A 12,380-nucleotide genomic window follows, 5' to 3' on the forward strand; every position below is an offset into this window, starting at 1 on the left:
TGGCATGTATCCAAATTGACCACATCTGCATAAGACAAAGATGGAAAGCTGCAGTTTTGACTGCAAGGACTAAACCAGGAGCTGAATGTGGAAACGATCATAAGCCTTTGACATGCAAAGTACAGCTTCACAAGAAGATCATTAGAGACCTCCCAAAATATGACATTGAAAATATTCCATCAGACTATTGGATAAAACTAGACAATGGATTTGTCTGTCTTGATACAGGAGATAGAGAGCCCAAAGTTATGGAATGACATAAAAACCATAAGCCAAGAAATCACCTTTGACCTCAGAAGAAACCAGAGAAGTAGCAGAACAAATAAAACAAGCAAAACTTTCCAGTGATAGAGAAAAAGTGTCACAAATGAACCAAGGGCTCCTTTTGCAAAGGAGCATTAGGGCTTCAACGCGCGGAAGAGAGCGCGCTGAATTGCCACGTGCGCTAGACCTTGAGCTGGCATTAGTTCTAGAAACGTAGCGTGGGTTTAGCACGCGCTAAAATCCTGCATGTGCTAAAAACGCTAACACACCTTAGTAAAAGGAGCCCCAAGTGTTTCAACGTGAAGTTCAGCAAGACAAAGAATGATATCTAAAGGATATTTGCCAGAAAATTGAATCAGAACATATATACAGAAAAACCAGGATGTTAAGAGATTGTGGCAGAAATTCTAGCTTCGACTGGGGATGCTTAAAGATGTGAATGGAATGATTTGGAATGATCCAGAAAGCATTAAAAAGAGATGGAAAGAATATATAGAAAATGTGTACAAAAAGGGCAATGGGGAAATTGAACTGAAAACTGAGGCCAAAGAAGAACCAGATATTTTAAAAGAAGGAGTCATAGCAGCAATTAAAGATTTATTGAAAAACAAACCATAATAGAACAGTCAAACCTCAGTTTGCAAGTAACGTGGTTTGCGAGTATTTTGTAAAACGAGCAAAACTTAACAAATTTTGTCTCGCAAACCAAGCATTGACTCGATTTGTAAGAACTCCCCCCCCCCCCCGAGAACCGGCATCGCTCCTCCCCGCTCGTGAATGCCCCCCTTCCCTGCGCTAACTGGCACCGCCCACCCGAACAGCATTCAGTCTTACCCCATCTGGCACCGGCACACAGCCCACAGGACATGCCGGTGCAAGAAGTTCCTGCCTCTTGCCTGGGCCTTGAGTATCTGCTCATGCTCAAGGCCTTCTGGTTCTCACTGTCTCTGAGATTCTCTGAGATCTCCGACATCCTTGTAAATGTGTGATACATTATCATATGAAAAAATATGTTTTCTTTGATCCAAGACAGCTGACAACATTCTTGTCTACAGCGCCTCAGGCTTAAAGGGAATTATGAGGGCGATATTGATTATTTGTTATCCTGTCTCAGTCTAAAGGGCCTGTTTTTCCTTCATACAGCAATTTAGTTTGTTAAATTTCTTTTAATTTTTCGCTATGTATACCTTGGATCTTAATTGTGGACGTGAGCTGAGGTTAAGCATATTGATTTTCTTCTTTATTGATGTTTGAGATGTAAGAATGAATACCTTATTGGCTTATCTTTATCTTTCTGTACAAGTGGATACTTGATTTGTAAATTTGAAAACGATAAATAATTTTTTTTAAAAAAAAGTTATTTCCTTTGTTTTTTTTGTTTTATTTCTTTATACTACCTTAGAAAGTGGACTAACACGGCCACCAAACCATTTCAACCCAGATCTTGAAAGAAACCTCCACAAAATGCTATGAAATGCAAGGTTGTGCATATAGGCTGCAGAAACCCGAGAGAATGGTACAGTGTAGGGGGTGAAGAACTTTTGGGCACTAAAGAGGAGCAGGACTTGGGTGCGATAGTATGTGATGATCTTACGGTGGCCAAACAGATTGAAAAGCTAGTTCTAGGTTCAATCTTCTAAGGTTGCTAGGGTGCGTAGGCCAGTAGGAAAAAGGAGGTATTGATGCCCCTGTTTCAGATGAGAGAAAATAAATATAATACCACTCTAAAGTAATGAGTGTCAATGCTATCTGGCTGATTATTTAAAACAGGAGAAACTCCTGCCCACTTAAAGGCCTGGATTCTATAAACAGTGCTGGTATTGGTGGCCGCCTAAAAACGGCCACCGATTGAGTGTCAATCACGCATTGACACCATTTATAGAATTGTGACTGTTTTTAAAACATGCACTTTAAATGTAGGCCAGCTTTTCCAAGCCTATATTTAAGGCGCCTGCAACTAAGTTTGCCTAAGGATGCCTAGGGCCACTTCTGGCATAAACCATGCCCTCGCCAGCCTCAGGCTGCTTTATGCGTGCCTAAGCGCTTCTGTAGGCATGTGAATGTCATCTTCAATGTAGGCGCTGTTCATCACATTGGTTTTTAAAAAAAACAACAAAAAACCGAGCATCCCAATTGGTTAGACGGCAATAGGATGCCTACTGCCGCCTAACTTCAGGACGCCGTTACTAGAATCCAGGCCAAATTTCCTAGGGCCATCTAACCACTGGCATTTAACCAATTAGCTTTGCTGAATATTCACAGTTAGAGCCTGTTCCAAACCTGGATAACCTGTGGGTGTTGCAGGGGTGGAGTCGATATTCAGTCTTTGACCACATAAGATAAGCACTTAAATTAGGCGACACAAACAGCAATCCTATCTTTAAGCGATTCAGTTTATGCCGTCAAGAGCTGAATATTTCACTTAACCACATAAGTTCTAGCAGCCAACCTAGAACTGGATAAAAGTCAGCATTGAATATCATAAAAATGATGACCGCCACGGCTGAATATCGACCGGTATATTAAAAGTCATTAGAGCACTTTTTATTCCCCTTGTACCAAAGGTCAGGCCTATACGGCACATTTGTTTTCTTCCAGGGCATAGGTCAATATCTTCCATTTCCTGCATGCTTCACTGACATGAATGCTGCGTAGGTCCCCCTTATTTCTTTCCAGAGGCACTAGAGATATTTCTGTGTAAAATGAGATCCCAGTGCAGGTATGATAGTAAATAAAGTTTATCTTGCAGTTTGTTGTGTTTCTTTCCAAAACCACTGCATAAGGTTACCAGACATCCGGATTTCCCTGAGGACATGTCCAGGGGTCCAGACGACTTTTCAAAACCTGGACGCAACCTGGTAATGTCATGTGCACAAGCGCGCATGTGTGACATCATTGCGTCATGCCATGCATGCGCGGATGCCTTCTGGGATAGGGCTGGGGGGGGGGGGGGCGGAACAGGGCAGGAAAGTGATGGAACTGGGTGGTCCTGGGGACATGGCCGTGGGTCCGGATTTTCCCGAAGGAAAATCTAGTAACCCTACCATTGCATCAGGGCTCCAGATCGTTACCTTTGTCGCCCAACGTATAACCAGTCTTTGCGATGTTGCATATGTTTGTTCAGGCCTCTCCACTCTTCTCACGCAGTGGCCAACTCACGATTCGGCGTAACTGCCCATAAAAGTTGCTACATATCTCACTCATATTGACTAAAAAAGCCAGCACTTATAAGGTCAAGAATCCATCTTTTCCAGCTTGCTAGTGTCACCCCAGCAAACACATAATATAAGTGGATGCCTTTATTCATTTTAGAGAATGACACGGTGAGAAAATTCATCACCGTTCCCGTCCCCGTGGATAACCGCGGGGAACCATCTCTATGTCATTCTTTAAGGAGAGAGGGAAGAATCAGAGTATGAACGGGCCCAGCCACTGGCCCTCAAGCCTTGCATTGAAGAACACTGGTGTAGAAGGACTGAGCTTGAGATGGATACTAAAGATCGGCACGGAATGCTTTCCCACGGTTATCCGCGGGGACGGAAACGGTGATGAATTTTCTCACCGTGTCATTCTCTAATTCATTTAACTTTACCTGGATAATTAGCCACGTTTCAGTGCCACTGAATATAACTGGATTAAGGTAACTGATAAAGATATCCAGTTAGTCAAATTCTGTAAGTAAAATTGTTAGGGACATTCCTAGGGATGCATAAGAATTGCCATTGCTGGGTCAGACCGCTGGTCCATCGTGCTCAGCAGTCCGCTCACGCGGCGGCCCTCTGGTCAAAGACCAGCGCCCTGAGACTTAGCCCTACCTGCGTACGTTCCGGTTCCGCAGGAACTTGTCTAACTTTGTCTTGAATCCCTGGAGGGTGTTTTCCTCTATGAAAGACTCCGGAAGAGCGTTCCAGTTTTCTACCACTCTCTGGGTGAAGAAGAACTTCCTTACGTTTGTACGGAATCTTTCCCCTTTCAATTTTAGAGAGTGCCCTCTCGTTCTTCCTACCTTGCAGTCTAGCTTTAGCCAATCTGCAAAGATGCTCGGTTTCGACCTGACAGAGATACCAAAAAAGCAAGACTGTGGTTAATCAGGCAACCTTATCTAGTTAACTTTGGACCCGAAATTCAGCCTCTGTGTGGTCAGTTAATTTTATCCAGACACAGTTAGCTGAGCGTTGTCTTCATTTCAGTTGCTGCAATCCCAAATGCATTCCCATCTTGAGATCCTTTGAGGATTTACACAAACTCAACACAGAAATCATTCATACATAAACTTGATTTGAAACAGCAGGCCACTTGCGAATGTCTTTCCAGATGTTACTATCTTTGTGGATGCTAATGACAATTAGGGGAAGCACACAGGCCAAAACTTTTCTGTTTCTTTTCGTTTCATTTAGAGATTTTTGTCCGATCGTTAGGCATTTTTCTTTCAATTCTCTTCCCATTCATTTTAATAATTTTAATGTATACAAACCAATTAAATTACAGGTTAATGTTTATTGAATCAATTTTCAAGCACTAAAATGTTAAAAGGATGTTATTGGTCTAAAATTTGACAGCTAAATTTAATGTGGAGAGATGCTTTCTCAGGGAAGGAGGTGGAGGAAATGATATGGAAACCCCCCAATGAGAAGCATAAAACACCCATGGAGGTAGACAATGTAGAGAGCCAAGAATGGGACATGAAAATTGATCCATAATCTAGGATTCACAGTTCAAGGAGAAGAACCTTTCATCCATTGTGCGAGGATGGTGAATTTCTCCCTTTAGACGCTATGCATGGATGGTCAGGTGTATCCTTTCAACTCTAAGCAATAATTTTCACCTGAGTAAAGTTGTCCAGCCCTATTCGGACCAAACCCTGTTTGCCTCGGAGTGAACTTTAAAACAAAATCTGCATAAAAGCCTAAACTTGGATTTAAGAGTATTAAAAGAAGTGTTGCAATCCTGAGAGAAATTTTCTTCAATCTTTTTGGGAAGTATTAAGTCATAGACTGTTTATTTGATAGATTAAATATTTTTACTTTTTCTTACCCTGAGTAGAAGAAGAAGAAGAAATAAGGACTTTCTGTGCTGTTTCATGCAGTAGACGGGTGACCCTGAGGGAGGGGGGGATTGAATAACCCTCAGTAAGCCCATCCGCTGAGAGATATAGAGGAACCCATTAGAGCAGTAGTCTCAAACTCAAATCCTGTGCAGGGCCACATTTTGGATTTGTAGGTACTTGGAGGGCCTCAGAAAAAAATAATGTCTTATTAAATAAATGCCAATTTTGCATGAGGTAAAACTCTTTATAGTTTATAAATCTTTCCTTTTGGCTAAGTCTTAATAATAATATTATAATTTATAGCTAAAGAAACATATGATCAAGAAACTGTTTTAGTTTACTTTTGTGATGATGATAAACATACTGAGGGCCTCAAAATAGTACCTGGCAGGCCACATGTGGCCCCTGGGCCGCGAGTTTGAAACCACTGCATTAGAGGAAAGGGGACCTCAGAAGTACCAAGGATCAGCGAGTGGAATTGAGGTACCCATCCGGAGGATATCACCTTGCTGATATGGAGGAGGTCACTATGACAATACATATATACTTATGTATAAAAGTGCTAGAATTCTGTACAGTTACACATGCAAGGGTGTTTATATAATTGCCCTTTCAATGTAGGAAGAAACAGATATAGAAACAAGCCTGATAAGCTGTGTACACACAAGGTCTGCACAACCAATGTTTCAATTATTTCTTTGGTGCATTTCCAATGTGTTTTGAACAGTTGATAAGAAAATAAGCATTGCCATACTAGGACAGTTCAAAGGTCCAACAGATCCAGCATCCTGTGTCAACAGTGGCCAACCAGGTCACAAGTACCTGGCAAGAGCCCAAAGAGTAAAACAGATTTTATGCTGCTTATCCTAGAAATAATCAGTGTATTTCCCATCTCATAATGGCTTGTGGACTTTTCTTTTAGGAAATTATCCAGACCTTTTTTAAAACCTGCTAAACTAACTGCTTTTATCACGTTCTTTGGCAACAAGTTCTAGAGTTTAATTACATGTTAAGTGAAGAAGTATTTTTCCAGTTTGTTTTAAATGTACTACTTAGTAGTTGCATTGCCTTCGCCCTTGTCCTTGTAAAGCCGTTCACGTCTATCTGTTCCACGCCACTCAATATTTTATAGACCTCTACTCTATCCTATCTCTCCTCAGCCATCTCGTCTCCGAGCTGAAGAGTTGCCTCTTTATCCTTTCCATGCATGAGAGTCATCCCACCCACTTTACGTTTCAAAATATAATGAATAGAATCCATATATCCCCTGTTGCAGGAGGCATTTCTGAAAGCGGAACGTTGGCCCAGTCACTATTTTCAAAGTGAAAACTCAAGCCTCCATGACTGAATGAAACATTTTTGTTTCCCACTGATAAGCATACATATTCAGTTTGCTGAATTCCGATTAAGATACTGTACACCAGCCTTTGGCTTTAAAACCAAGCTTAAAGCAAATCTTTGAATCTGAGTTGAAGTACTGCTACTGTCTTTTCCTGTGACACAAGTCAACAAATACGGTATAATTATTGTGATCCGTCAGAGAAACCACCTACATATAACTGTAATAATTACAAAGCTAGACACATCAGATCTGTTAAGTTGCTGAAGCGGTGTTCAGCCTGAAGGCTGGAGTAGGCACGTCCGACACACACAATTATGGTGGGAACAAAACATTTGCTTGGGTATGTTGTGAAAATATGTAAATACTTTGTTGTTCTCAGATTCCCGTTACTAAGAGCTGCAGTTGGGAGATATTAAATTATGATTTAGGATTGTTCTGTTAGTGTTTATAAAAACGAATGAATAAAATAGCGTTTTTCATTAGCGTGGTTGGAAAACATTAGTTTGCATTTGTCAAACCCGTCTGCTAATTTAGAAGCAAAAGCCAACGAAAGAGGATTCTGAGGCCTAGATGCACTAAAAGGATCGGTAAGAACGTGTGGGTCTGCACCAATCCGATTTCTTGGCCGATTCAGAAAGAGCTATTGATGTACTAAAATGTTTGCGTACAAATTTATCACACAGATGTTTGCCGTAATCCCCGACTCTCCAATCCAATGGATTGCTGTGAGAATGACTCTCACACATATATAGATCCGGCAGGAGAAGCCTGAACAGCTCAGATGCAGGGGAAAGCCTCCTGTCCACTCCCTCCTGCCACCAAAGGCCCATCCCACCTCTCTCCCCATGCCAGGCACTCCCCAAACATCCCCTGCTGTCACCCTTTCCCCCCAAATAAAAGCAGGAGAGATGCCCACTCCCTCCTGCCACCGGAAGTCCCCGAACTCCCCCCCCTTCCGAATCTCCCGTACCTTTTTAGAGAAGTTGGAGCGGGAAGGAAGCTCAGTCCATCCCGTTCAAGGGCCTGCCAGATCAAAATAGCGGGCCTTTCACTCCCCGGTACATCATGTGATGCACAGGAGGGGCCTAAGGCCCTGATTGGCTCAGATGCTTTGGGAGGGGCCTTTGACTCCTCCCTCTGTATCCCGGGATACAAGGGGTGCAGTCCAAGGTCTTGATTGGCTTATTCAAACCAATCAAGGCCTTAGACTCCTCCCTCGTATCCCGGGATACAGAGGGAGGAGCCTAAAGCCCTGATTGGATACAGAGGGAAGGGCATTAGGCATCTGAGCCAATCAGAGCCTTAGGTCCCTCCCCATGTATCACATTATGCACCGGAGAGGGAAAGGCCCACTATTTTGATCTGGAGGGCCTACAAGCGGGATGGTCTGAGCTTCCTTTCTGCTCCAACGTCTCTAAACTACAGCTCAACGCGTAAAAAACAGAACTTCTCTGGATACATAAAGGCTCCTGCGCATACCCCCGCCCATCTCTGTCCTGGGGAAATGATACCCTTACAGCCAAAACAAAGTCTGCAGCCTAGGAGTGACTCTCGGATCAAACCTGTCGCTCTCAGACCATGTATCAAATTTAGTATCTTCATCCTTCTATTACCTCCACCAACTAAAATGCATCTGTGCTTACTTTTCAGAAAATGATTTCACCCAGCTACTAAATGCATTTGTACTATCCCGCTTAGATTACTGCAACGCTCTACTAGTGGGCTTACCAGCAAAAACACTCTCCCATCTACAAGGTGTGCAAAATGCCGCAATCCGACTCCTAAAAAATTTGGGCTTCTGCAACCATGTCACCCCTGCACTAACATCCATGCAATGGCTACCTATCCAAAAACGATGCGCCTTTAAAGCTAGCTTTCAAGACTTTCTACAAAATGACACCAAACTACATAGCATCAAAGCTTCAAACTTATGTCCCCAACCGATCACTGAGATCCCAAACAGAAAAATGGCTGGTCCTGCCACTAGGCCACTCACTCATGTCTGAGACAGCCCAAAGACGCTCATATTCTCATTACATACCCAGAATGTGGCACATCATCCCCCCATCCATTAGATCACTAGACAGTCTTTGGAACTTCAGAAAAGCCATGAAAACCTTCCTCTTTACAAACCCAGCTCCTTGAAGACCCACGTCTACACCCCGGACGGATGGAATCCCAAAGACACCACCTAATATACCACACAGAATCTCGCCAAAACTCGCATGCCACCGCAAATATAACCTGAATTACTACCACAATCTCTGACAACAAAGATGCACTCACCTGCAAAGAAAAGCTACTTCACTTCCCAGAATATATACACTGAAAATGCTGCAATATTTACCACCCTATGTCCACTAAGTCTGCATTTGTAAGTCTGCATATTATGCCTATACTGTAATTGCTGTAATCTAATCCCTTTGTCCATGCTATAAATTCTGTAAAGTCTATGTCTCTCTAAAATTTGTCCTAGCCATACTATGAATGTACTCCTGTAACCCATTCTGGGCTCCTTTGGGAGGACAGGCTAAATCAGGGGTAGGGAACTCCGGTCCTCGAGAGCCGTATTCCAGTCGGGTTTTCAGGATTTCCCCAATGAATATGCATGAGATCTATTTGCATGCACAGTTTTCAGTGCCTATTCACTGGGGAAATCCTGAAAACCCGACTGGAATACGGCTCTCGAGGACCGGAGTTCCCTTCCCCTGGGCTAAATAAATAAATAAATAAAAAGGGACGGGTGGTTCAGAGGGTAAGGGTGGGTTTTCGGGAGACCTCCGGTGGCAAGAGTAATCTGAGGAAATACTTCTTTACAGAAAGGGTGGTAGATGCACGGAACAGTCTCCCAGAAGAGGTGGTGGAGACAGAGACTGTGTCTGAATTCAAGAAGGCCTGGGATAGGCACTTGAGATCTCTCGGAGAGAGAAAGAGATAATGGTTACTGCGGATGGGCAGACTGGATGGGCCATTTGGCCTTTATCTGCTGTCATGTTTCTATGTTAACTGTGTTATAGAAATTCCACATTAATTGAAATATTCATTTATATTTTTATGTATACCTCATAGACTTTAAGGCACACAACGACAAAAATAATACAGTACTTCAACATAGCATCACCAGCATTAGCTCTTAACTAATGCAGTTTAATATCTTTACCCAGATTTGCCTAGCAATCAAGCTGAAGTCTGCACATACAGTACATAACTGTTTCTGGGGGGGGAAAAAAAGTTCAGTCTAAAACAATATTGTGATTATGGAATAGAACTGGACAGTTGGCAGTACGAAAATTATACTTTTTATTTTGTGTATCCTGCCCTGCAAGCCCTTGTCTTCCCGTCCAGCTCTCCTCTGAGACCCACGCAACACAAACATCGGTATTTTTTTTTTTCCCAATTTTCACTCACATCCCCTTCCAAGCACAGAGCAGGCCAAGAACTACAGCCACTGAGCTTTCACACTGGCCCATAACGAAGGCTCTTTCATGTGCAGTTCTTCACGGTTTTTGGATTGGTTTCGAGTGTGTTTCCTTGTACCCAATCAGCAGCATCTAAGCCGATTTGTTCTGGAACTGATCATCCGGTAATGGAAATAGAGCGTAGCTTGATTCAGAAATACACTCAGTATATGAATCTGGACGGCTTTTTGGCATCGCCAATGCAGTACTTATCTCTTTACTCCCCAGTAACTGCAAACAGTAGAATTCTATGTTTCACTTCTTGTTCCAACCCCAACCGGCTTAACTCGACAGAAGCCAAAACACAAATTGGGCCCAAGTTCTTTCCCACTGATAGATGAGGGGAGGAATCACTGAGCCAGGCTAGATAGTGAATAGTTTCCTTCCAAATGCTAATTTTTTGAAACATGGTTTTGTTTTGTTTTTTCTCTTGCATAAAGCAAACAATTTTTGCCGTCCAGCTGCTCAACATTGAATTAACAAAGAGGCAGTGGTGTACCTAGCATGTGTGACACCCGGGGCCCATCATTTTTTGACATACCCCCCCATCTATATGAAAAACATGATTTTAGTAACAATCCACATGTCGCACATGAGTACCTAGGAAAAGGCAGCATCTTACATACTGCAGTGAGCAGTACAACATCAATACACCCATTGTACAACTAAACAGGCCAGATTAGTACAGATCAATCCTAAGAAAATAACATGTCTTTCGAACACACAAAACACCTTCGCCTAGTATGGAATATGTCATCACAAACTAACCCCTCCCTCTTTTACAAAACTGTAGTGTGGATTTTAGCCACGGAGATAACAGCTCTAACGCTCATGGAATTCTGAGCATCAGAGCAGCTACCACCATAACTGGCGCTAAAAAACGCTCCACAGTTTTGTAAAAGGGGGGATGAAATAGAAATACAGTGGTACCTCGGTTTATGAGTGCACCGGTTTGCAAGTGTTTTGCAAGACGAGCAAAACATTCGCAAAATCGGCGCCTCGGAAACTGAGCATGGCTCAATTTACAAGCGCCCCACCAACAGCCGAGCAGAGGTTCGGGTCCTGTTGCACAGTAGGGCAGGACGACCCGGATCAGGCGTGCACCTGGGGCGGACTGCCCCCCGCCCCCCCCCCCTTTGGTACGCCACTTCAAAGAAGATTGTCAATCTTTAGTCTCATTGATTATTCTAAAATTGTCATCATTTATGCTGGAAATTGTTTATTCTCTTCTGTAATGAACTCAGTTTGATGTTGTATTTGTTTTTTTTATTATTTTAATTCTGGATTCCCAGAGGAGCTAATAACATTTCGCTGTGTTTTGACCATTAAATAATATTCGTGGACACAACTTGGGTCAGAGTGCCCCAGTCTGTGCTATTTGAAGAGAGATTTCCAGTGAATAAAAATATTTGTAGTGATGGCAGACATAGTCATTGTTACAGAAGACATGACTAACCCAGGAATATCCCACACTATAAAATAACCCGAAATATTATACTGACTTTTTCAATCAGAGTATTTCATAAAGGCACAGTGAATGTTATCAGATAGAATGTTCTTTTAACAGTAATTTGCTTCTGAATTGCTGCTAATGAGCTAGCATTGTGAAAAGCTTGGTTCCCCTCTGAAATCACTTCCTGGTCATGGGGCCAGGAAATAACATCAGAGGGAAAGCCAACGGCGGCGCGAGAAGCAGGCCAGAGAAGCTGCTCGCGCCGGCGAAGATTTAAAGAGGGTACGGGGATGGAGAGTATGAGTGCGGCATCGGGGTGGTGAATAAGCAGAGGGGGGTGGAGAGGAGGTTTTGGGGGCGCTACTGCCCCAGGCGCCTCCTACTCTCGCTACGCCACTGCATTCAGAAGGAAAACCTTTTTAAATTTAAGCAAACGCTTTGTCATCAATATGGAAACCTTCTCACCGAAAACTCCCATTAATGAAATGTCTGCTTTCCCAGGGCTTAGGCACGGCAGATGAGGAAGGCCACCACATTCTAATCAGGTCTGACTTAACCCCTTCTTTTACTAAAGTGCGCTAACCAATGAGCGCGCTAAACGCTAATGCGTTCTTAGACTAACATGCATATGTTAGCGTTTAGCGCGCGCTAATTCGATTAACGCGCATTAATCGGTTAGTGCACCGTAGTAAAAGAGGGCCCTAGTTCCTCCCTAAAGGTCTCCCCAAATTCTTTCACCATTATTGAAAACTCGCTATTGGGACTCCCTCTCTCTCTCTGCTCATTCCTTCACCTCCCCCCCTTGCACAGATCCAA

Source organism: Geotrypetes seraphini, chromosome 2 (assembly GCF_902459505.1).
Source record: "Geotrypetes seraphini chromosome 2, aGeoSer1.1, whole genome shotgun sequence".
NCBI classification, from domain to species: Eukaryota; Metazoa; Chordata; class Amphibia; order Gymnophiona; family Dermophiidae; genus Geotrypetes; species Geotrypetes seraphini.